The sequence below is a fragment of the Choloepus didactylus genome, chromosome 18 (assembly GCF_015220235.1).
Source record: "Choloepus didactylus isolate mChoDid1 chromosome 18, mChoDid1.pri, whole genome shotgun sequence".
In the NCBI taxonomy this organism is placed as follows: Eukaryota; Metazoa; Chordata; class Mammalia; order Pilosa; family Megalonychidae; genus Choloepus; species Choloepus didactylus.
Window position 1 is genome coordinate 30,596,301 of NC_051324.1, and position 25,516 is coordinate 30,621,816.

Sequence of the window (25,516 nt, forward strand, 5' to 3'; positions counted from 1 at the left end):
CACAGCTGACTGGGCCAGGTGTGTGCACCTGTGAGGTGTATGAGCTGGGAAAGCACTGGACTTGGCTAGTCGGATTCTCTTGTTGCAGGATTTGAACTGGAAAATAAACAAGGGAGGTTATAAAACCTAAGCCAAGGCCATGAGGCTACCAGGGACCACAATGGACCAGGGAATTATGAGGCATCAAGATGGTTAACATCAGTGGAGCACCTCATCTATGCCAGGTACTATTCTAAGTACTTCATATGTATTAATTGACTTGATCCTCACAACAGCCTTTATTGTAAGGAGGATACTATTGTTATCCCCATTTTACAGATGAGAAAAATGAGGCTCAAAGTAGTTAAGCAACATGCCCAAGAACATGGCTCATGAATGGCAAAACTGGATTCATATCTATACAGGTCTGACTCTGGAGCCTAAACTCTTAACCACCACCCAGGCTGGACCTCCAATCTGTCAAGGCCTTTCCCTGGCTAGCTGCTCCCCACCTCTCCAAACTTACCTCTCACATCTCACTCCTTGTCAATTATCCCATGTGTGCAAGCGTGCATGTACACACACACAAACACACACACACCAGCCACACTGGACTGTTCCCAGAACATACTCCATAGTTTCCCCCCTCCTAGAATTTGCTCATGTTGGCCTCTCCTCCTGAAATGTCCTTCCCTCACTCACTATCAATTAAGTCTTTCCCATCTTCAGAAATTCCTACTCAAATAGAGACTTGCAAGCTCCCCCAAGGCAGAGAAAGCTTCTCCATTCTCCCAATCTCCCCTGGCCCTATGGTCATGTCCCCAATTAAGCATTTAATGCAGTCTGCCTCAGAGCTCAGCAACTTTGTTCATGTGTCATGAAAAGACTTGGCCAACTCTGAGCACTTGGGGTCTGTTCTTAGCATCCGCTGGTGGTCCAGCCTTGTTTCCCCACTCCCACTCCTCACCAGCCATCTTGCTGGATAACTTCACGGTTCCAGCTGGCCAGGCCCTCTGCGATCTCCCAATTTGCCACCTCTATGAATAGCTTGGACCACCACCTCTCTACTTCAGTCCCCAACTCTGGCACCCAGGATGCTAAGGCCATTGGAAGTGTTCATTTAGCCTCGAGCCTTCCTACTGCCCAAGTTGGTGAGAGGCAGGTAAGACCCAGGGTTTCCCATGCTGTCACTCTGCCCTCCCCATGGGCTACTGGCCCTGTCCCCAGCACAGGCTAATGACCCTTCTCCCCCACACTCCAATCTAGGTCCACTCCCAGCCATTAATAATAGCAGCACCATCAAGTGGTTCGTTACTTAGCAATTTGCAATCATTAATTAGTGGAAATTGCATATTGGGGCCGTGAAGGGGGAAGGCATGATTAAGCTCATTTGGAAATCAAGTTAATCGAATGATGGAGAGGAATGGCTGCCTGGTCCGGAGTGGGAGCCCCTCCTCTGCCTGCTGAGCCAGCCTCTGGCCTGGGACCAGGGCTCACATTTCCCAACAGTGAAATTGGAAGGAGACGCCTGGAGACGCCCAGGCCTGGTGAAACAGGAGACTCTAGATAGACAGACATTGGGCTAGACTTCAAAGACTAAAAGGGATACCACTTATTCTCCCGTGCCTACTGCCCCCTTGAACACCTATGATTCCCCCACCTCCTCTCTGCCTCCCATCCCCAAGAAGACTCCCCCAGCCAACCTCTTTGAAGTATTCAAAATTCCTTGGGCATTATTAGCCTTTGGGAATTTCTTTTACAGAAGACATTTAAGGGGAAAGAGTTAAAGTCTCTCTTCTGTTCCAGCCCACTCTGGGGGAGCCTGCTGAGTAGACATCTCGTCTCCTAAAGCTGAAAGATGCTACTGCCTGTGCCTATATTTCTTCCCAAGGAGACACAATTATCTCCCCGACTTCCTTTTCCAGCGAGCAACAAGATGATGCAGCCCCTGATATACGGGCGGCAGGCGGGCACACTGTGCTGGATAAGGATGCATCTGAGAGCCACTGCCCCTAAGTCATCCCCATCCCGCTTGCCCCTGGGGAGGAATCCCAGTGAGGAAGGCAAGGAAATGCTGGACAGGCCCAGGCCCTCAGCCATTCCTGCCCATTCCAACCTAGGGCCCAGGGCTTGAAGGTCCTTGCCCAGAGGGTCAGATCAGGATCCAGAATGCTGCCGCCTGTCCCCAACCTCATTCTCAACCCCCATTCCAGCCACAGGGAGCAGCTCGCCTCCACGCCTTTGCCCAGGCTGTATCCCTCTGCACCGTCTATTAATTTAGTCATTTGTTCCTTCAACATGTATTAGCTGCCAACTTGGCACTACTAATAAAGCACTGAGTAAGATGACATTAATAACCCCCTGCCTCATATAACAGGAGACAGTCTCACCAAAAAGTAATTAACATATGGTGCAAAGGATGTTATGGCAGTGAGAGAGCTACAAAGGGCTCCTGCAGCACAGGGCTGGGTCCTGAAGGATAAACAGAAGTCTAACGGGCAGATAGGGAGGTTGGGGGAAGGGTGTTGCAAGCAAAGGGAATGCATATGCAATGGCTCAGAGTTACAAAGAAGATGGTCATTTGGGGAGCAATGACCAGTTTGGGATTACTGGATTGTGAAAAGATGGGGAGTGTGGTGAGACTTGAAGACTCAGGGTCTTGCAGGCTGTGCCAAGAAGGTTGCGGAGGGACCAATGACAGCTGGGAGCAAGCGCTCACTCTGGCAGCTGAGCACAGGATGTTCTAGAGGGGGCAAGACAAGAGAAGGGTGGTGAGCAGGTGTTAGGAGGCCACTGGACCAGTCCAGGTGAGAGGGGCTGAGGCCAGAATCAAGGCAGGGGCAGTAAGCATGACAAGGAGGAGTGGATTGAGAGACAATCAAGAAGGGCAGTCAACACACCTACTGAAACCCTATCCAGTTTTCAAAACTCAATTGAAATACCCCCTACTCCATGAAGCTGCCCTGATTTCCTCCACCACCATAAGAATAAAGTTCTCCTTCCTTTGTGTTCCCAGAACATTGACTCCTCCATCAAGTTCATAATCACATTCTGCCCTGTGTTTGAGGACTCTGCACATGTCTCTATCTCCCCCAAAAAGTCCCTGAAAGCAGGAACAATGCCTTACCTTCCCAGAGTCTAGTCCATTGCCCTGCACACAGTAAGGCCTTTATAAATCAAATTGAACAGGAATACAAAAAAGCTGATGAGTTCCACACAGAGGAAAGCACTTGCTAGCCTCGAGAGCTGTCCATAAAAGGAGAGGCTGCCTGTGAGGTGGTGAATTCCTCGGCATTGTGAGTACTGGAGCAGAGGCTGGGGTTCCCCATGTCAGGGGATCTACAGAGGGGGGCCTTGAATTGAGTGTGGTCAGGAGGCACCTCATCTGCTCCAACTCTCATAGCCTCTGAGCCCACATGTCTTTCAGAGGGCTAGTCTCCCTTTCCCCAGAGAGGGCAAATCACTTACCCTGAGTTGCACAGCAAGTCCACACATGGGCAGGGACAGGTACCTGGCCTAGGATTCTCCCCAGGATGGATTGAGGCTTGTGTCCAGGAGCTTGGGGACCATTTTATGGGAGCAACACAATCTTGTCCACTACCTTCTCCCTGCCAGCTCCCCAAGTGACATGGCCTCAACAGGCATCTTCCCACGTGACATGGGAAGATTTGCTGATGCTTGGACTTATCTTGCTCCTCTCTCCAGCCAGGAAGGAGATGGGGGGAAAAAGCACCTGGAGAGAAACAGAGACAGGCAGAGGCTGAAGTCCTGTGAACAGTGAACAGGGTAGATGATTTGGAGAGCACAGATGTAAGCATCCTTTCATGCATTCAACAAATTTATTGAGCACCTACTGTGCACCAGCCTCTGGGATTGGTACCCCATCCACTCCTGGCAGCTGCGATGCCTCTGCAGTGATGCTGGAAACCAAAAATGAGGGTGAGGAAGAAGCAAAATGTATTGAGGCCGACTGTATATCAGGCATTGTCTTCGGTGTTCTGTAGATCAGCACCTCTTAAATGTTATTTTGTGCAAGAGTCACTGGGCTTTTACTAAAATCAGATTCTAACTCAGCAGGCCTGAAGTGGGGCCTGAGAGTCTGCATGTCAAACAAGCTCCCAAGTGATGTTGTTTCTGCTAGTCTTGGATTTGAGGAGCAAATTTGAATCCATACAAAAAAATCCTGCAGAAGTGTGTTGAGCGCCCATTTTATAAATGAGGAAGCTGAGATTTAAAGAGGTAAAGAACCAAAGAAGAAAGTCCTCACTTCCAGCCTCTCTGGTGGAGAGTCAGAACATTTACTGTTAGAGAAATCAGTCTGAGGAAGAGGGGTATGCCCCATCTTCAGGGAGCCCCACATCCAATGAGGAAGTTGTAGCCTTATCTTGGGGGTACCTACAACAGATGACAGGTTAAACCCCTGCCCGGTGGGAGTCCCCCAGTCTTGTCTTGGGGTGCCCAGGTCTGTTAGTAAAGGCATAGCCCTGCCCTTCGGGAGCTGCTGGTCAGCTCGGAGAGACATGGAGACGAGGAGAGAAGGACAAACATCAGGCCTGTATTTCCAACACAGAGCCCCACTGCCTCGACTAGGGAAGAGATGCAGGAGATAGAGTGGGCTGATGGGGGGCCCCTTTGCAAGCCACCCATAAACCCCAGCCCAGATGTGGCTGAGCTCCTGGCCTGGACACGGAGCTGGAGGGTGGTCCCTTAGCGTGGGTGGGCTGGGCTACTTAACGCTGTAAGCACCACACTTTACTGCAGCCATTAGGCCCACAAGTGTGGCTCATCCATCCTCACCCTGGCCCAGTGACACCAAGTGCTGATGGTGCAATTAGGAGGCAGAGAGTTGGCTGTAAATTGTCCAGTGCAGCCACCCCTCCGTCTGCACCTGCTGGGTCCCAGGCTCCAGCAACTGGTGGTGATCTCTGGCCACCAAACCCAGTTGCCCACTACCCCAAGAGACAGGCTTCTGCCAGTTCAGGTTCCAAGAAACTGTAAAATTGTTTGGGAAGCTCCACTCCATTTTTGTGCCAGAAAATTCTGGTGTCCCTCTTCTGTATTTCATTAGTGCCACCCTCTAATAACTATCATGCTGTGTCGTGGACAGGATGAGCCTGTTCACCATCTATACTGTGAGCTCCCCAGGGCTGAGACCATGTTTGTAGAACACATATTTGTGTCCACTGGGCCTAGCACATAGTAGACCCTCTAAGTGGGAGAATGCACACTGGAGTACATGATAACATATATTTCCTGAGACCTTGAGTAAGTTTCATCTTTGTTCTAGACCCCAGTTACCCACCTATCAAAGGAAGGGCGTAGACCACAACTGGAGGCCCATTGGCCCTACAGATGTGCTTTATATGCTCACATGAGTAGGGTTTTTTCTCTTTTTATTCAGTTATTTGGCAATATTTATGCATCAGGAGATTTCACCTAAAAATACAAGTTTCCAGTGCTTTTTCAAAACTTGTAAGATGCGACAATACTGGAGCCATATCCCTCCCTGGCAACAATCACATGCAGCTGCATAACCACTGCCCCTTAAAACAGGGTATGCACTCTCCACTTTGCCCCAGACCTTACCTCTCCCTCTCGTGTATCTGAGTTTTCTCACATTATACCCACTCACTCATTCTGTTACTTTCCTCTAGGCCTTTAGGTTTGTACTTCACACTCTGGACATGTACTCCTCAAGTTATGTGATTCTGGATTCTGCAAATGAATAAACAAGCAGATGGAGGAGCAGGTTGGTTAACGGGTTCCGAGCCCCTCACTTTCTTTATGAGAAAATTCACTAAGGTCATCATTTGTCTGCCCTTCTGGGAAATGGAATCTCTTTTCTGCCCCTGCCCATAGTTCCCTCAAGATGATGATGAAGGGAGTTGAGTCCGTAGAATATCCAGAACAAAATGACAAGTGTCAGGGACACTGCGCTATCATATTTCACAAAGGTCAGGGGAAGAATGCTTTGAGGTTTGTAGAGCAAGGGGCCAGGAAATCATGTTATCCCTCTGCTCTGAAGCCACATCCACCCAAAGCTTTCCTCTCCCCAAACCGAGGTCTCTCTTGTGGCTTAGAGCCCTTTCCCGGTTCAGTACCCGGGACAGCTCCACCCCCTGGACTCCTTACTGCTGCCAGCCAGGTGCAGGTACAGCCCCCTCATTCCAAGTGTCCCAGCCAGGTGCCCTTCTCTCCATTTCTCCAGCTTGCCAAGCTCTCCCCCATCTCGGAGCATTTCTGACTCCATCTCCCTGGAAGGGTCATTCTCCTACTTTTCAGAGCTGACTCTTCTTGTTCACTTCAAGAAATTTCAACATCACTTCCTCAGAGGATTCAGACCCATATTGTTCACCACTGTATTTCCAGAACCTAAAACCAGGCCTGGTTACACAGTAGATGTTCAAAGAACAGCTGTTGAGTAGACAAATCACTGTGCCCCTTCTATATGTTAGGAACTGTGCTAGATAAAGTATAGCCCCATGGCTTAGCTGGCTAGTTAAACCCCAGCATAGCTGGAGTTAAAAATAATCCCATCCTCCTCCCCCAATTAAAAAAAAAAGTTGAATGATGATTCTGAGATATAGAATCATTCCACTGTTGAGTGGCTGAGCCAGAGCTGGAATTCAGCTCTCCTGCTTCCCAGTCCAAGCCCCTCACTGCAGCCTCTACCCCTTGTGGTTCTGTTGTTTCATCACTTGTTAATGGTCATGCACATACCCCCTTCCATTATCCCATCAGCCCTACTTGGGCATCACCATTGCTGGCATTTAACCCCCCAGGGTTTCTGTTTGCTCCGTCTCCACCAAATTGCCGCTTTCTCAGAGATGTCTGTCTGGGCCTCATTGTAGCTCTGAGTGTGGACGAGCAGGAAGATTTAATGTTGCTGCTTTGGTCTTTGTCTCTGGAAAGCAAACCCTTTCCCTGCTGAGAAACTCATCATTACCAAGCATCAAGCTCAAGCTGAGCTCTACTTAGCTGTTTGCTAATGGTGGTGGGAGCATGTGGGTGTTTGAGTGAGAGGTTTGAAGCCCAGGCAGGGGGCACAGGAGGCTTGTGAGAAGACACAAGGATGGGGGGGGCCCATTGGGAATGTAGGGGAGAGATGTGGAGGCATGTGAGGAGGGCTGACTGACTGTGAACAAGGGTCCAAAGGCACAGGTCTGCCCTGCCCACAATCACATCCTTAAATCAACCATCTTCTAATCACAAGCACAGATATTGGTCAGCACACAGGCCCTGGCACAGTTCTGGTGGCTTATCCCGGCAGCAGTTGTTTTTCTATGACTAGATAATCTTGCCAGCTTTGAGTCCCTGGAAATTCACCTAACCTCTCTGGACCTCACTTCACTCATCTTGAAAATGGGAACATTTGCAAAGTTGCTGTCAAGATGTAATGAGCTCATTTATATGCACAACCAGCGAAGGTTTGCACATTGTAGGATGCATAACAAATATGATCTCCTCCCTATTAATAAGTAACTAGTCTTGCTTGCTTACTTCTTTGACCACTTGCCTAACCGTGCGACTCACCCATCATGGTGGCCCATGACTAACAGAGAGGCCATCTGGGTGGCCAAAACATGATGAGGTGTGTCATGGCCATGCTAGCACCCCATGTCCTCATCCAACCCTTCACCTCCTTCAGGCCCACGTCTTCCCTCCTTGTTCATTCCAGATGCTGCTATTCTCTGAATTGCAGGCAGAGCAATTTATTCTGTGGTCTGAGCATCTTCTGCTCCCCGCTGCTGCCGTCTCTGATTTAGTCCCCCGCCCCTCCACCTGGTGAACATGAAGACAAAATACCCACAGATGAGATTAAAAGGATGGAGAAAAAAGAGAAGAACAGAAGGGAGACAAAACCCCACCACCGTCTCAGCCTCCCTAATTGAATGACTCTCCTACCTGACTCTCCTTGTCGGTTCCCATGTTCCTTCATTCCCTCTGACGGCCCTTGAAATCCTCTCCCCCATTTCATCATATCCACCCCCCTTCCTCCCCACTTGTTCTCTAAACTGCAGATTACTTTTTCATAAAATTCAATTTCTAGCCATTCTCATTACTTACTCACTTAATGTGGCTGGTTGGGGCGGGGGAGAAGAGGATGTGGAGGGGGAGACTGTTCTCTGCAGCACTTATCCAGCCTAGTTACCGAGGCCCCTTGCTGAGGTGTATTAGGGTCTGATACGACCAGATAATGGACTCTGTCCCCACACAGAGAGCTGGCACTGATGTATTTGGGTATTGCAGCTTCATGCTGGAGGGTGGTAAGACTCGCAATCATCCTCAGTGGCTCCTCTCTTGCTGGGAAGATTCCACTGGGGGAGCCATTTGTTCAACAAATATTTACGGAAAGCCTTTTACAGACCAGGCATTCTACCAGGTCCTGGGAACCTGGGTGATCAGGTAAGACTTTGGAGGGAACAACATCTTAGATGAAAGTCGGAATAGGAATTTTACAAGCTCAAAGGAGAAAGCAAGTATCTTAGTTTGGGTTCCCCTAAAAACAGCCTGAAACAAGATCTTCCATGCAGGTAATTTACTTGGGAGATGATCCTGGGAAACCAGAACAAGGAAGTGGGAGGAATGAGACAGTGAAGGAGGGGAGCCAATAAAGGTTGATTTTTGAGTGAGTTACTTCTATAGAAAATTCAGAACCCTCTGAAGAACCACATAAAATATGTCTCAGAATGATCTCTCTGAAGGGAGGAGTCTGGTGCATTAACCTCTGACACTTCTTCCCATTATTTGAAGGTTGCCTCAGATGTACTAATTTCCCTGCACTTCCATTCTGCACTTATGCAAGCTGAGCAGCCTTCTCTGACTTCAGAAAAAGCCCTGAGTCAGAAAAGCAGAGACACCACCATGTATGTTTGAGATTAGATGCTGGGTGCCTGCCTAGAACTGTCCACCACTGTTGTACTGAAATTGGGGAAACAGAGGGTTCATAGCAAGGAGCACAGAAAGTGTCTGCTACAGTCTACCCCTTGTAGTGCTCGAATCTGCTTGTGACCCACATTGAGTTCACACTGTCACTGACTTTTCAAGGTGTAGCTGGCGTTAGTCTCTGAAACCTTCTTCATACAGTATCCTCTGCTGCAGCAGGTTCCAAGGCTATAATTAATATTCATATGCTATATCCTTTACTACCTGCTCAAGATTTCCTTCACTCTCTTTCAGCACATCAGCTGCTGTGAGTTGCTTGCTTGGTGGTGTGGCCCAGGCCTTTGTACCTGAGAGGTGTAAGCCCTTGATTGCCTTGCCTCCATCAGGGTATGACTGCTGCAATTGCCTGTTCACCATTATTGCAAGCATGGAAACATCAAGAGACCTCCCAGTGAACCCCCTGAGTTCTAGACAGGGTCCTCCCTGCACCCATCTGGAAGTGGCGACCCCTTGGTCACATGACCAATGTTGACTTCCTTTGTCATGAAATGAGTCTCTTCATCTGAGATGATGTCACACAACATCCAATGCCAGTAAATCAGGCACTCTGTAACCTTCTGATGGTGATACTAGCAGATGCACTGCAAGCAGGAAAGGCAAATAAAACCCCATGATGTTAAAGGGCAAAGAGGTAAATTGGACAGAAATGGTGGAGACTGCCACCCTACATCTTTTAGATCTTTGAGGGTGACACTAATTTCTGCAATTCCACCTGGATAGCTTTTGACATTTTGCCTTTGCTGGAGAGGAGGGCATTTTCAAGAGATTCAGTTTGGCTCCTCCTATTATAAAAACTCTTACTCCACACATGAGAGCACCAATGTAAGGGTTCTGCCAACTTCTAAGTATATCCATCCCAGTAATGACAGGGACCAAAGAAATGACCTATTAGATGTACTGTAAAGTGGGATGTAGGTCAGGACTCGTGTATTGCCTGGACTTCGCATACCCTGGTCTGATTGAGAAGCCATGGTGACATCACAGGTCTTCTGGCATCAGTGATAGTTCAGATCCTATATACAATAGCCCTCCAAAGGTCTGGGCATTCCTCTTTCTTTGGTAAATGAGCATGGGATCCCTTGGGGAAAGACTGAAGGAATATTTATTGATATACTTGTGGTGGCATTACAGGTTCTTCCTCAAGAGGACCTGGTCTTGCCTTCAGTCAGTGGGCTCTGATCTTTGAACAGGCCACTGGATAATCAACTCTTGGTTGTTTCTGGTCATACAATACCCTAGCTGGCTGTCTATCTATCTAGCCCCTACAAACCATGGTGTGTTACCAAACACCACAACTCCCGGTGAATCATGGCACCCTGGTTGCCACTCTGTCCTCACTTCCCATTATGCTAATTATGTCCACCTTACCTGTGATGGCTAAATGCTCCCCTCCCAGACCTCTGCTACTACAGTATCCTATCATCCCCACTGACACAAAGGAACTCAGTTCCACAGCTGCATCTCCTACCTCCTGGCTTTATGCAATAAATGCATTCTAATGTGTCCTCTTCTCTGAGCCTTCTGACCCTTTCCTCAATGTTCTGTCAAGGCAGTTGTAACATCTGCAAGAAACCATCCCTGCAGCGTATTAGGACTGGCTTCAAGAGTCCTTGCCAGAACATTAAATCCTAAGTCATGGTAAAGTGTTCCCATGTTAATAAATCCCTTGTTTCCAGCCTTATATTCCAACCCACCACCAGTCCAACACCCTGAAATTCCACTCCCATACATATTTCCCAGGTCCTGCTGTTATATATTATCCCAGTCCTCCTGTAACTCTTTCAGTAAATAGGTATTTCCTCCCATAGCAGGGACTATTCTCCCTCACTTGAGCTATATTAAGACCTGACTCAAGTATTTTTTCTGAGCAGAGTAGTGGTGGGACCTAGACGGGGTATAGAGATTAGGTGAGGATATAGTCCGTTCCTTTCTTTCTAAATAGGGACTGAGGTTCCTGATACCAAGTCCCCAAGGGCATCAGCCCCCATGAAGAAGACCTTGAACCAGCATCCAAAGTTTTTGAGCTTCCAAAACCAGCTCAAGACTCACCTTTTCAGGAAACCTCCTTGGAATACTCCTGGAAACCCCTACCACTTCCACCAATGCCATCCACCTTATTCCTTTCCCTAAATATGCTCAACATCCATTTTCAGTGTTCCCTATGAAGTTCAACAGATTTTATTCAGCATTGACTCTGTAGCAGACACTATGTAGACACCAGGAATAGACCAGAAAATGAAATTATCTCTATCCTCAGGTGGCTCATAGCAGAGACGGTAGATTAGTAAACAAATACTGCCAGTGCCATGGGACTCCAAGAGATGGCAGTGTGTCCTGGATACATCACCACCCCAAGGAAAGCAGTTATCCTGATTAAAGCATTACAGAAGTCATCACAGATGAGGGGGCAGCTGGATAAGGTTTGGAAAACAAGATGAGGACAGAAATTCCTGGCAAAATTACACACGTGTACAAATATTTAAGGGTGAATCAGCAAGCATCATAAATTCAGAGAATTGTTCACAGTTGGGAACTTTTGAAGCATAAAGCTTTCCTGGTTCTATCTTTTTTTTTCCGATGGAGAGAGGTGTTGGAAACACAAGATGCAGGCAGGGATCACATCAGTGAGAACATCGTAAGTGGTCTGGACTACAGGTATGGATAATGGAATGAGTGAGATGAAGAATTTTAGGCAGGAGAGCGATGTGATACATCACAAAGCAATAACACTAATGAGAATAGTTGTTAGCATGTATTGAGTATTTCCTACATGCCAAGAATGGTGCTAAGAACTTCACCTAGATAACCTCATATACTCTCCACCCAGAAAGTTGAGTGTTATTAGTATTCCCATTTTTACAGATGAGACAACTGACATCCAAGGAGATCGTGGAACTAGCCCAAGGTCACACAGTGAGCAAGTGGTGTAAATAGGATTCTCACCCGGGAGGCCTGCTGTTAGCCAAGATGCAAAACTTCCCTCTCATGGCTTATGTAATGAGATGTGCAATGAGATACACTACCTTGCAACTATGCTTTAAGTCATTCCATATCTGGAAGTGGGGTGGAGGGAGAGACAGGGTGTTTTGTACAAAAGGAGATTTCAATAAATATGGCTGACCAAGGGAGAAACTGAGGCACAGAGAAAGGTGGAATTCCAGCTGGCTAAAACTAAAATAGACTTTAGAGTAATCCAGTCCGACTCTGTCATATTCCCACGGGAGAACTGAAGTTGGGAGAAGAGGTCACCCAGACAGTTGGCTGCAGGGTCTGACACTGGGGTCTGGCTGATATTTTCTTATCAGAAATTTTCTTATCAGAAACTATCAGGGGAAATTAGCAGAGCCACTGTAGTCTATTCCTCACCACTCTACATCACACTATCCTTCTGGAGGTGCTGGCAATTTGTACTCACTCTCCGGAAGTAAAAGAACAGCTTTGTTCTTTTTCTTTTTAAAACAGCGGAGGTCCCAGAAACAAAGTCAGAATTGGCCCTGAGAAACTGGATGTGCACACTGCAAAGTCTGAGCCAGCAGGGAGTCAGTTTAAGGAAAAGCAAAACTTTCCTCAAAGCCATCATTATGGGGAGGACTTTGGCTGCAAAAGCAAAAAAGATCAATGGGTCAAATAAAAAGCTCCAGCCCAAGTCCCCAAGTCTCAAAGTGGGGTCCAATCAGCCTGCTAGGGGAGAAACTGCCTAGCTCTGTGGACAGGGTCAAAGCCAAGCAGACAGGTGCCCAGGGTTACCATAAAGCAAACTGAGCTGGAACTCTGCCCCTCAACTATGACATCTCTCCTTCTGTCTCTCTCTCCGTATCTCCCTCTCCATCTCTCTCTCTCTCTCCCTCCCCCCCTCTCTCTCTCTCTCACACACACACACACCATCTTCCCCATCATACCTTCCCTTTCAGTGTGCCTAGGATCTTTCTAGTGTCTCCAAAGGGTCACTTTTTTTAAAAATGAAAGAAATTTAGAGTGATGCAAATGCCCAGAAAGGGCACCAAAATTTGGGGAGTCTTTTTCCCTCACCTTGACAAATTGCAACTAAGTTTGTTAAATGTCTAGTCTATGCTCTGCCTGAAAGGGCAGCTTGTAGAATGGTGTAGGGGAAAGAGCCCTATACTAGGAACCAGGAGGTTATGGTCACCTTAGCATTTGCCATCAACTAACCCTCTGAACTTTCACTACTTATTTACTCCTTCTGAGCCTCAGTTTGCCAATCCAAAAAAAAATGCAGGGTCTATCTAGTTCTAGGATGTTATTAAATATGGTGGGCCATTCTCCTCATTTTCCCCTCCCAACAAACATCTATTGCCCCCTGCCTTTCCTCTTGCGCTCCCCCTTACCAGGAATGGCCTCCCCTTCTCCAGTCCAAATCAAAGCCTGATTTTCTCCAAGAATCTTCTCCTAACTAATCCCACAACCATCTGCTCCTTCCTTTAGCAAGTCTGTACTGTATTTCTCATGTAATCCTTCTCTAGATATTTCATACATAAGCGGATCATCTTCCAACTAGCGAGCAAGCTCCTCAAGGGCAATGACCCAATAACACAGGTCCTTTTCCCCCGTGGAACCTGTGCTCTCGAGGGTACTTAATAAATGCCTGGATCACACCCTCTACCATCTTCAGTGATTCTACATTGTCTATGGGATAATGTCATTTTTTAGCTCAGCAAATATTTATTGAATCCTACCTAGTATGTGCTAGATATTGGTGATGCAGCGATGGACCACACATGGGCTCTGATTGTAAGGACCTGTCAGTCAGACATTCAAGATCCTTCACAACTGGTCCAGTCTCACCTCCCTGGATTCTCCCCCACAACCCTCCTCCAGCTAGGATGGTCCATTCCCTGCCTTCTCCCTTCCACGGTTGAATCCCTTGCTGGGGACTCCTCTCCACTCCTCCCCATCCTTGTAAGTCCAAGAGAATGAAGATGAGAAAGAAAAGAAGGAAGAGAAATAGTCCAAAGGGCAGAAAGGAGTACCAGAAAATATAAATCCAGCCCAACCTTCAAGGGCATAGGAACATGGCCAAACTGTGTCTGCTCCTTGGTTGGAATCTAGAAACCTAGTCCAGTGAGCAGAACAGTGTTGATGTCATCTAATGAAAGGTGAAGTTCAGACCACCTCTTATTCATCTCAGAGATGCCCCTTGCCGTGCGTTACTCACTCAACTTCCTGATTCATCCATCAGCTCCACAGGCTGCCAGCTCACTCCTTGTGCCTTATTGCTTTACTTGAGTGATGCAGCTGAACCAGAATGGCTGGGTGAGCCGATGAGCAACAAACAAACATTTCATCCCTGGTATTTTTCCCTAAATTGAATCCCAAGAGCAAAACTCAATTTCCCTTATTTTCCTCTTAATTCTTGCTACAGATCACTGCTCCTAATAATTGGTCCCCTACTGTCTCCAATGAGGGGAGCACAGGGATGCCAGCAGACAGCATCTGGAGGCACAGACCCCTCTTTGGTCAGGAATCCCTGACCCCAGCTTTCCACCCTCTCCCCAGGCAGGGCCTGCTCTCATGAGAATGAAGGCTCAACCTCTGGGGGGCAGAATAAGGCATCAGGCTCCTCTTCTGTGGATCATTTACTTCCCCTGTCTTGCCTCCTTGTCCCTGGGCTCATGGAGGGGAAGAAGTGCTGGGATGGAACCTACAGACTCGAGTAGCTCTGGCTACTAGGGTGGAGGATACCATCAACATCCCCTACATATTAATAATGTTCTCTCCCCCAATTCCCAGCCAAACTTCCCCATTAGCCACCAATACTCAGAGGTGAGGGAGTTGGATCTAAAGGCTTCCCTATCCAATTAGGAGCTCCTTATGGGGAGAACCATGGCTCCCCAAATAACAGCGAAGTCCCATACATGAGAGGCCAAGACTCATCTTGCATTCGGGTTGGGCTTCTATGAGGGGGAGCCCTTTATCCCTTTTCATACTAGGACTCCCCGGTGACAGGGCTCTACCTCCCCCATCAGATTGGGGACTCTATTGGGAAAGGTCTACTCTCCCACATAGACTGGAGGCTCCTCCAGGACAGGACCTACTAGTTTCTGTTAAACAGATATCTGCTTAACCCCTACTGCATGCCAGGTACTTTCCTGAGCACTGGGAACCTCAGAAGACTGAGACCTGGTCCCAGAATGAGGAGTTGCCAGGCTGCAGGAGGAGACGCATCATCTCACCCACAAGACCAGCAGCAGAAGTCAGGACTCATCTCTTCTGATCCTAACAACCATCCAAATAGTTAAGAAATGGGTGTGTCCAAAGCAGGGCCATCAGTCTCCTCTCCACACTGGCTGAGGCACAGGCTTTGGAACAGACAGAGCTGAGTTTGAATCCAAGCTCCAACGTTTATAGTTTATGATCTGTGGTGCTCAGGCAAGCCCCTTGACCTCACAAACTATAAAATGGAAACAACAAGCCTACTTTATAGGGTTTTTGTGAGGACCATGCAATATGACAGGTGAAGCCAGTGTGCTGTGTGCTGGCCAGCCAGCTCGTGGGAAAGAGGGAGCCTTGGCTTGTAACATTTGCCAATTTCCTTGTTTTAAATACTCCCATCATGGGCAATTTCAAGCTGCCAATGTGACATCACTGAACATGGAGCTTGGAAGAGATGTGCAGAGCTGACTTTTGCAATCTGGTACAAGCCAGCTCTAGCACATCATTGTTTGGAACAAAGTAAATGTTCAGGAAATGGTGAGCTCCCATAACTGACTGTCAAGCCACACATAGCCCATTTTTCTCATGTCTGAACATTACCCTTAAAAGGGACATAGACAAGCTGAAGCATGTTTGGAGAAGGGTTACCTGAAGGATGGTTTGGTCCCATTACCCATCAAGGCTAGTTCACCAAACCATCTTCTGTTTCCTCTTGGGCACACCCCTAGACTGCATTTCTCAGCTTTTCTTGCAGTTAGGGGCAGCCATGTGACTGAGTTCTGGCCAATGAGTGTGGGCAAGAGTGATGAACATCACTTCCAGACATGACCCATCAAAACCCCCCAGGGAACCTCTGCACACTCTCTTTCCCATCCACTGGCTAAATGGAGAGAACTCTAAGGTCCAATAGGAGGACAGAGCCCCAAGATGGAAGGAAACTGGGATTGGAATCACTGCCTGGAAGATCACCTGCTGAATATACTGGATGATTGCATGAGTGAGAAGTAAACTGCTCTTATGTTAAGCTACTGAGCTTTGGGTTGGTGTGTTAAAGCATCATGTGAGAACAGAGGAAGAATTGTTGCCCTGGAGAAGAAAAGATTCAGGGTAGAACATTAGACATTGTCCTCAAATAATTTATGAACTGTCGTGGGGTAGAATTGTCCTGTGTGACCCCAGAGAGCATTTCTAAGACCAAGGGGAAGGAAGTTGCAGGGATGCAGATTACAGCTCAGCACACAGGAAGGAAGATATTAACAGAGCTGGCAAGAAGTGGAATGGGTGCTTCTATCACTGGGCGTGGGGCAGGGGTGGGTTGCAAACAGTTGTGAGAATGCAGGAGCTACTCAAGCATCAACTAGCCACTCGAACATCAGCTATGTAGTTTGAGGAGATCTTCAAAACCTTAGATTCTGGGATTTTATGACCTGTCATTCCCAGCTAGGATGCTGCCTCCTCCATCAGTTCAGGACCTCCCAATGGCCTGGGACCTTGATTCTCTCATGAGACAAAAAGCCCTAAGGATGAGAATCCAAATTCTCCATCAGAATCCCACCTGGCTCCTCCTAGTCCCATTACCTGTTGTGCCAGTTTGAGTATATTCTGTCCCCCAAAACACCATTATCTTTGATGTAATCTTGTGTGGGCAGACACATCAGTGTTGATTAGATTGTAATTCTTTGAGTGATTCCATGGAGATGTGACCCACCCAACTGAGGGTGATGACTCTGATTGGATAGTTTCCATGGAGGTGTGGCCCCACCCATTCAGCATGGGCCTTTATTAGTTTACTAGAGCACTATATAAGCTCAAACAGAAGGAGCCAGCTTGCTACAGCCAAGAGGGACACTTTGAGGAATGCAAAGAGAGGAGAGAGGAGCTGCAGCTTACAGAGCAACATTTTGGAGACGGCCTTTGAAAGCAGACCTTTGCTCCAGAGAAGCTAAGAGAGGAACATCCTGGGAGAAAGCCATTTTGAAAGCAGAACTCCGGAGCAGACGTTGGCCATGTGCCTTCCCAGCTAACAGAGGTTTTTCGGACACCATTGGCCATTCTCCAGTGAAGGTACCCAATTGCTGATGACTTACCTTGGACATTTTATGGCCTTAAGACTGTAACTTTATAACCAAATAAACCGCCTTTATAAAAGCAGACCTATTTCTGGTGCTTTGCATTCCGGCAGCATTAGCAAACCGGAACACCCCTCAAGGATCCCGTGCTCAAATATGGGGACCGGACTCAGTCAGTGTTTGGGGAAGATCTGGAGCTACCTTAGGTTAAGCTGGATTCAAGTCCCCAAAATCTACATTCCTGAGCAGGACAGAATAGATCATGAGGGCAGAAATCTGAGTGGGGTGGAGGGTGGGGCAGAGCAGGAAACGGACCTGAAAAGCAACTTGAGATGCATCCAGCAAAGGCAATAAACATTTCTCTCAGCTTTATCCAAGGATGGAGGCTCAGCCAGATTTCCACAGCATATTCTCATGAGAGAGGCTCTAGTTTGTTTCTCCAGAGGCTTTTTGACATTAGAGTCTGGCCCGTGTTCTCCATCAGCATACACGTGTGCATGCATGTGGGGACACACACACACACACACAGACACACACACACACACACACACACAGGCCTCCCCACCTCTGCTCTGGCGTCTCGCTTCCTCTCATTACCTCCTCGAATATTTCCTAAAGCTCAGCTCCCAAATGTACCCTGACATTTCCGAGAAATACAGCAGACTAGGATTGGGCAGGGGGTGGGGAGGGGTGGCAGGGGAAGCACACAGGGAAAAAGGGCTACAGGGTACTTTCCCGGAAGAGTCATTAAGATGTATGAAATCCTGCCGGGCTCCTCGCCCTACCCAACCCCAGCCCAACCTCCACCAGGGCCTCCCCACACCACGTGCATGGCATTAGGGCCAAATTGAATTAGAATAATTAACTTCTGGTCACACTTTTAATTTGGTGCCGGAAATAAGAGAGCTAATGGAGATTAAGCAAGGCTCCGGCTCCAGGGACCAGCCTGAAGGCTGCGCAGGGAGCCTGGGATATGGTAGGGAGGGGAGTGAACAGCCAGGGGAAAGAGCCTGCGGCAGATGTGTGTAGTGTATGAACCAGCCGTGTTCTTGCACGTATTCCTGCTGTGTTCTGTGTGCACTTATCCATGGGAACACGCTCATGTGTTCACACAGGCCAACTTCCTTACATGTGCATGTCCTGATGTGTCCGACAGTTTGCACATGTTTGCATGGGTGTGCACATGCATTAAATCTTAGGCAGGCAAGGCCACCTGATTTTCATGAGATCCTGGCAGCTCTGACTTGGAAGGGATCTTCAGAAATGTCAAGTCCATTTCCTTCCCAACTGCTTTCACAACATTTTCCCCAAGAGCTTAAAAAAATATCTGCTCTACTCCCCCACTGATGGGCGCTCACCACTGAGGAAGGAAGCCTGTAGAGCTCTAATGGTTGGAAAGTACTTCCCTCCTTCCATTCATCCACAGTCCTAGATCTGCCTCCAAAGACACACAGAACTTGCCCAGTCCTTCTCCTGTGACATCTCCTGAAGATGGTGACAGTTCCTGTCGAATAGTTTCTTCTCCAGGTTAGACCTCCCTAGATCCTCCTATAGGGTGTCACATGACATAGAACATTTACACGTGGCATCTAACACTTCGCCACACACCAGAGCACAAGGGTTGCCTCCCAAGAGGTGGACTGGGAGAGGTCTCATGTCAGAGGGCCCATATGGACCATCTGTTCCAGCCAAAGCCAAAATTCACATGCATCAGAAGCATCCGATGGACTTTATTAAAATACAGATCCCCAGGCCCTTACCCAGGGCATTCTGATTCTGAAGATTTGTGCAAGACACATGGTCCCCTGCATTTTTGACAAGCAGCCAGGTGGCTCTGATGCAGGGGCCCATGGACAATAATTTGAGAATATTTATTTAGCCCAACCCCCTCTTTTTACAGATAGGGAGACTGAGGCCTAGAAAGCAGGCTCAGAGTGAATTAGAACCGAAGCCAGAATGGGCAGTCTGTCTTCTCTCCCCTGGTTCTCATCCCTGCAACACCTCCAGCAGGTTTAGCAGAAAAGCTTCCCTCCAGGCCCATTCGCCCACCCTACCCCGCCCCCACCCGCAAGCACATCCAGGCCCCGGAGAGAAGACCCTTCCTCAAATCTGACACATCAGTCTTCTCCCACACTTATTCCTGGCATGGGGGGTCAGTAAGAAAGAGGCAAGGATCAGCTCAGCCACGTCTGCTAAATTAAGTGTCCCCAGCACTGGAGGAGTTGAGACTCCTTGAGACCACTGCTGCCTTGGAGGGGAAATTCCCATCAGGGAGTGAGAAAAGGATTGGGTTCAAGGACCCACTGAGGGTGCCCAGGTGAAGGAAATGAGTCAGGTGAGGGGAGGCTAGTCTGAGTTCCCAGTGTGAGATGACAGCAGACATGCTGAACCTGGTGGCAGCCAGAGGGATCATCATCCACTGCCCCTGAATCATCTCCTAAAGTGTCTGGCCTGCATCCATCCATCAGGCTGAGCCACCAGCATCCATCCTGAGGTCCTAGAGTTCAAACCCAGCCCCACACATGGAGACCAGGGAGGTGAGGGCCTAAGATCACACAGCTCTTCAGAGCAAAGAACAGGTTCTTAGCTCCCAGGCCTTGCCCTGGTCACTAAGCCACCCTCATGCTTTGCTACCCAAACCCAGCACCAACTGGGATTAGTCATGTGGCTGGACAATGAAACAGAAAAAGAACAAGCATAATATTAGACCAGATCTTCTCCCAACACAATCAGGGTAAAACCAAAGCCCTGACACAAGACCAAGAAACTGTTTTTGACCTTCTTCATTACCTACAGCATTGTCACCCTGCCCTGGGGCCTCGAGACCCCACTCACTTTCCAGGATTAAGTGAGAGCAGGCAGCTGCCTTCAAAATTCAGTCCCATGGGCACTGAATGCAGGAGAGTGAAAGAGAAGACAAGGGGATTTTGTTTCTTTTGGACTTGTTCCCTGATTTCATTTGGCCTGAGGTCTTTTTTCTCTTCATGGTGACTGGGTCAGATTCCACGTCCAAGGCTGTTTTGAAGGTGAGATCCCCCAGAGTAGAGGTGGGGCACCCCCATCTGCCTCTCAGAGCCTCTCAGAGTCACCACCGCCCACCACCTCCACCAGCGACGCCGTTCCCTCCCAGCCCTGCCTGACCCCAGTAACCCTCGGCCTCGGCCTCCTTGGCCTCTGCTCCTAACGTGTTTCCCAGTCCAACAGGAGAGCAGGGGCCATGGGCTCCAGGTGGAACCGTGAGTGAGGAGTGAAATGAGGGGAGAGAAAAGCCCGGTCCTGCAGTCACTGCATCAGAGATGGAAGAAGCACATCCCCGGCCAGGTGAGGCTTTCTCTCTTGCAGCTGCTGGGAAGGGTATGCATGATGAGGGCACAGGGGGCTCCCTGGTGCTGGGCCCCAGGCAGGGCTAGTGGCTCATGGAGTGGGGAAGCAATGGGGGCTGCGTGCTGGTGTTTCTGCCCAAGGTCAGCCCCCACTGTGTGCTTGGGAACAAACATCTCCCTTCTCGGGGCCTCACTTTCCTAACCTTCTCTCCAGAACCTCTGGTGAGTGCAGGGGAGGAAGATAAGAAGAAGACAAGCAGTAGCAGGCACTGCCCGTGGCACGCTGGGCGTGTGGTTTGCACAGGTTCGCTTCTCCTTGGATCGTTCTTCCCTGTAGTTTAGCGGCGGCCCATTCCTGACCCTTCCAGCCTGATGCCTCACATCCTGCTTCTCCTGATGTGGCATCTTCCCCGCCTCCGTCCCCGGCCCCACCATCTTTGCTCCAGGCTGAGCAATGGAGGAAAAGTGCTCAGTGCTGTGAAAGACATGTGATCAGGGACACTGACCTTATCTAGGAGTCAGGGGAGACCTCCCTGACAAAGTAACTTGGGTATCTGAGACCTGAAAGATGACTAGGGATTGCCTGGGGAAGAGGACTGGAGAGGAGTGTTCTAGAGGAAACAGTTTGTGCAAGGTTCCAAGGCGGCTCATGCCAGGACTAAAGAGAGCCCCCAGGGGGCCTCTGCTGATGGGGCCAAAGAGCCAGGCAGGGCCTGACCATGCAGGGCCTCGAATGCCATAGTAAGAGTTTTGAACTTTATCCTGAGAGTCACTGGAAGCTCCTGAAGGGTTTTATGCAAGCGAGGGGCAGAGGCAGGTCTGCATCTCTAACGGTCCACCCTGGCTGCAGCCCGGAGATCAGCTTGCAGAAAACAAGTGTAGACGCAGGAGACCTGTAGGAGATGATGACAGTAATCCTGGAGAGAGAAACTTTGATTTGGACCACTGTGGCAGGAGACAAAAAGGGATGGAAGGAACCCAGATGCTGTATGCTTTGGAGGAACCACCAGGACCTGAGGCTTCTTAGATGCAGGGCTGAGGGATGGGGTATATGGGCCAAGCACTGGGCCGAGGGACTCCAGCAGGGGCCTTGCAGGCAGACTCCATTTGATATCAAACCTCCCACTTTCTGCATAAACTCAGTCAAGCTCCTTAATCACTGTGAGCCTCAGGGGCCTCGTCCATAAAAAGGGAAAAATACCTCATAAGCTGGTGTGATGATTTAAATTAAATTGTATTGGTATGAACAGTTCTCAGCACCCAATATGTACTTACCAAAATTACTTTTCTCGCCCTCCTCCTATGTCTAACACAGACGACTGCGTTGCAAGTTCAGCCTTTCTTCCCTCTGGGGTGTGCAGTGTGGAGGTGAAGGTCACCTGCCCCCATGATCCCGACACCTTCTACTAAGTACAACTCTCTCCCTGAGAGCAGGATCGATGCTTTTTTATCTCATGCCCTCACAGAACCTTTCTAATGTTGAAAAATCTATCTCCCTGCTTCAGCCCTTGCCCCCTTCACAATAGGCTCAACCCAGCCATCAGTGATCTTGTCAAGTCAGGTCCTGCCACTGCTCTGCCCAGAACCTTCTAATGGCTCCAGCTCTCTCAGAGCAAAAGCCAGAGTCACTCCAATGGCCCACAAGGCCCCACCTGCCCCACTCCTCGTTATCTCTCTGCCCTCATCTCCTACAAACCTCCCCCTCCCCTTTCTGCTCCAGCCAAGCCAGCCTCCTGGCCATTCTTCATGCCTGCCAAGTCTGCTCCTGCCTCAGGGCCTTTGCACACGCACACATCTTTATTCAGATGTCATCTGCTAGGCAAGGCCTCCTCTAGCTATCCTACATCAAGTTGCACCACCAACATTCTCATCTTCCTTCCCGTCTTTATTTCTTTTTCTGTAGCCCTTAGCATCATTAATATACAACATATTTCTTTATTTTATTGTTTTGTCTTCCCTTTTAAAATGTAAATTCCTTGAGGGCAGGAATTATTGGTTTCATTCACTGCTGTATTCCTCAGTACCTAGAACAATTGCCTGGCACATACTGGACAATTGAAAAATGAATGAATGGGAGGGAGAGAGGGAGGAAGGAAAGAAAGGAGGAGAGGAGGAAGACATTCGTTCTTCTCCAAGTCCCTGGTTGCCATCTGAGGCCCTGAACATCTCACCTCAGACACAGGTGGGTGCTGGGTCATGGCAGGGGTTTTGGGTGGACAAGAGGCACACAGTTAATTTGAAACACTCAATGCTCAGGACTAGCTGTGGTGAGAGCCCTGACTCACAGAAGAAGAGGTAAGTTTCCGACCTCAACCAACCCCCATTTGAAAGGCCGGCATGAATTACAGATTTGCCATAACTCCCCAGTGCCCTCCAGCCCCACCCCAGGGTGCGGCAATGGACCAGGCACAAAACCCACAACATCTTCCTAACTGGTTCCAGGATCTAAGTCAGGTTTCTTCTGAACACTCAAACAACCCAGAGCAAATGGGCCAGCCTAGGCATAAACCCCAGCCTCCCCTACCCACCCTTACCCCACCCCAACTGGCTGAGTGGCCTTGGGAACTCACCTACCCTCACCGACACTCCATTTTCCCGCCTTTAAAATGTGACAATAGGCACTGCCCATTCTACCTCACAGGGCTTTTGCAAAGCTCTACCGTGTGTGGAAATGCAAACTTCTATGCAATTATTTTTCTGGTCCCAGATATCTCTCCCACCAAAATCAATTATTTCATTATTCTGAGAACAAAATACCTGTCTTCCCCTTTGCCCACAACCCAGTTTAAAACTCCAGATTTTGCAATAAGAAAACACATCTCTCTGGAACTCCTTGCTGTAAGTTTGTCTTTGGGTCTCTCCTTATCAGTTCAATTTCTGTTCCTCTCTGCCTCAGCATCCCTTTGCGTCTCTCTCTGGTGTGTGTGTGAGTGTGTGATTATCTGAGAGAGTTGTGAGTGTGTGTGATTGAGTGTGTGAGTGTGCACAGAGAACATGAGTGTGTGAGAGTATTTCAGTGTGTGAGTGTCTGAGTGACTCTGTGTGAATGAGTGTGAGAACATGAGTGTGTGTGATTGAAAGAGTGTGTGAGTGTGTATGCTTGTCTGAGAGTGGGTGAGTGTGTGTGAGAGAGTATTTGAATGTGTTTGAGTATGAGAGCATGAGTGTGTGTGTATGTGATTGAGAGAGTTGTGTGAGTGTGTATACTTGTCTGAGAGTGTGTGTGTCTGAGTGTGTCTGAGAGAACATGAGTGTGTGTGAGAGTATTTGAGTGTGTGTGAGTGAATCTGTGTGAGTGTGAGAGCATGAGTGTGTGGGATTGAGTGTGTGATTGCATGAGTGTGTGTCTGAGAGAACATAAGTGTGTGTGATAGAGTCTTTGAGTGTCTGTGTCAATCTGTGCGAGTGTATGAGTGAGAGCGTGAGTGTGTGTGCCCGTTCCCGCCCACTCCTCCCTTCCATCTCTTTGTCCTTCTCTTTGAGTAGCTCTCTGCCCCATTTCCCTCCTCCCCTCCTCACTCTGTATCTCTCTCTCTTGCACCCCTCTCTGTCTCAGACTTTCTTTCCATCTTTCTCTGTTTTGTTCTCTGTCTTCTCCCTCTTCTTCTCAGTCTGTCTGTCTTTTTCTCTGTGTATCTGTCTCATTGTCTCTGTGTGCCTGCCTCCCTCCATATTTATATTTCTCTCTGTCTTACCATCTCTCTCCCTCTCTTCCACTTTCTCCTTCGGTCTCTGTCTAAAGCCATGTGTATGTCTCTGCGCTGACTCTGGCTCCCCCTGGCCTAATTGCTTCTTGTCTCCGCAGATCGGTGTGAGGATTTATGTAACCCACTGACAGCAGTGGCAGCAGCCAGTTTGCAAGGCTGCTTGCAGATATAAGAACTTAATGCTACACCAGCCTCCAGGAAAATGAGCTGTGATCGGGGGGCTCCGTCGCCCACCAGAAAGGGAAGCGTTCAGGGCAGCCTGGGCCTCCTCCTCCTGGAAAGGAGAGAAACAACTCTTCAGACAACCCTCTCGCGTCCCCGCTGTGCTCCGGGGCCTTCGCCTCTCATCTTGAAGGGAGACCAGAGGATCAGCGGTTCCCGGGGTGTAGGATTCACAGCAGGGCTCCAGTTCTAAACTCACACAGTGCAGGCCGCGCTGGACTCCGGATGCCTGGGTTCTCACCCCTACTTTAACGGGGGCTGGGGCAGGTGACTGCCCCGCTCTGGGCCTGTCTTCCCATCTGGGAAATGGGGAAGCCCCATCCGGTTCCAGTCCTCCAGGATTCTAAGAAAGCTGAGACACCGTGTTGTAGAACACTCACCTCACCCTGATGACAAGAGGACTGCGGTCAGAGCTTCAGTAGAGGAGCCTTCAGGGTTGGCGGAATCTCATAGAAAAGGTGCCAAGAGATGGCAAGCAGGCCCCATGAGCAGAGGCAGCAGGACAGCCTTGTTCCTCTCCCAGTGCAGGTGCTGGAGATCCCCCTTCACCACTCCATGCCCCATGCCAAACCTGATGAGCAATGTGCAGCTCTGGCATGGGGCATCAGTGCATCTGATCCCTCCTCGGGCAGCGGCAGAAAGAAAGTAGGAGGAGAGGGGGTGGAGAGCATCAGTACCTGATTCCTCCGAGGTAGAAGGGAGGGAAGGAAGGAAGGAAGGCAGAGGGAAGAAACTAACATTTACTGAACTTCTGTTCTGTGGCTTTCTTGGTGCCAAGTGCCAGAGCCGAGCCTTAGGGAAGCTCAGAGAGGTTAGACTATCTGGTTGAGGTTGCCCAGCTTGCAAATGGTCACACCAGAGTTGGAGCCCACATCCACCAGGCCCCCAAGGCCTGTGCTCCTTCTGCAATCATGGGAACTTTGAAGGGAAAGGGGGCCCCCAAAAAGCAGACAGGCAATTTCTGCAGTACCTTTTCCCAGCAATCATTCCGGTCTGTGAAGAAAGGTTGGGGGGAGTAGGTTTGCTTGGTTTGCGAAAAGGGAATCTAGGGAATACTTTGAGGGAGAAACTCAATGTCTGATTTCAGGTACTTGAGGGT

The 25,516-nt window shown here is 48.9% G+C and overlaps 1 long non-coding RNA gene across 1 annotated transcript; it reads right to left on the bottom strand.

Moving 5' to 3' along the window:
* LOC119513040 lies at window positions 1–24,945 on the bottom strand. The gene is made up of 3 exons (XR_005212540.1): window positions 24,798–24,945; window positions 3,448–3,712; window positions 1–96 (listed from the first exon to the last, which is right to left on the bottom strand). It is a non-coding gene; the product is annotated as an uncharacterized LOC119513040 (long non-coding RNA).
* Window positions 24,946–25,516: the final 571 nt, after the last annotated feature.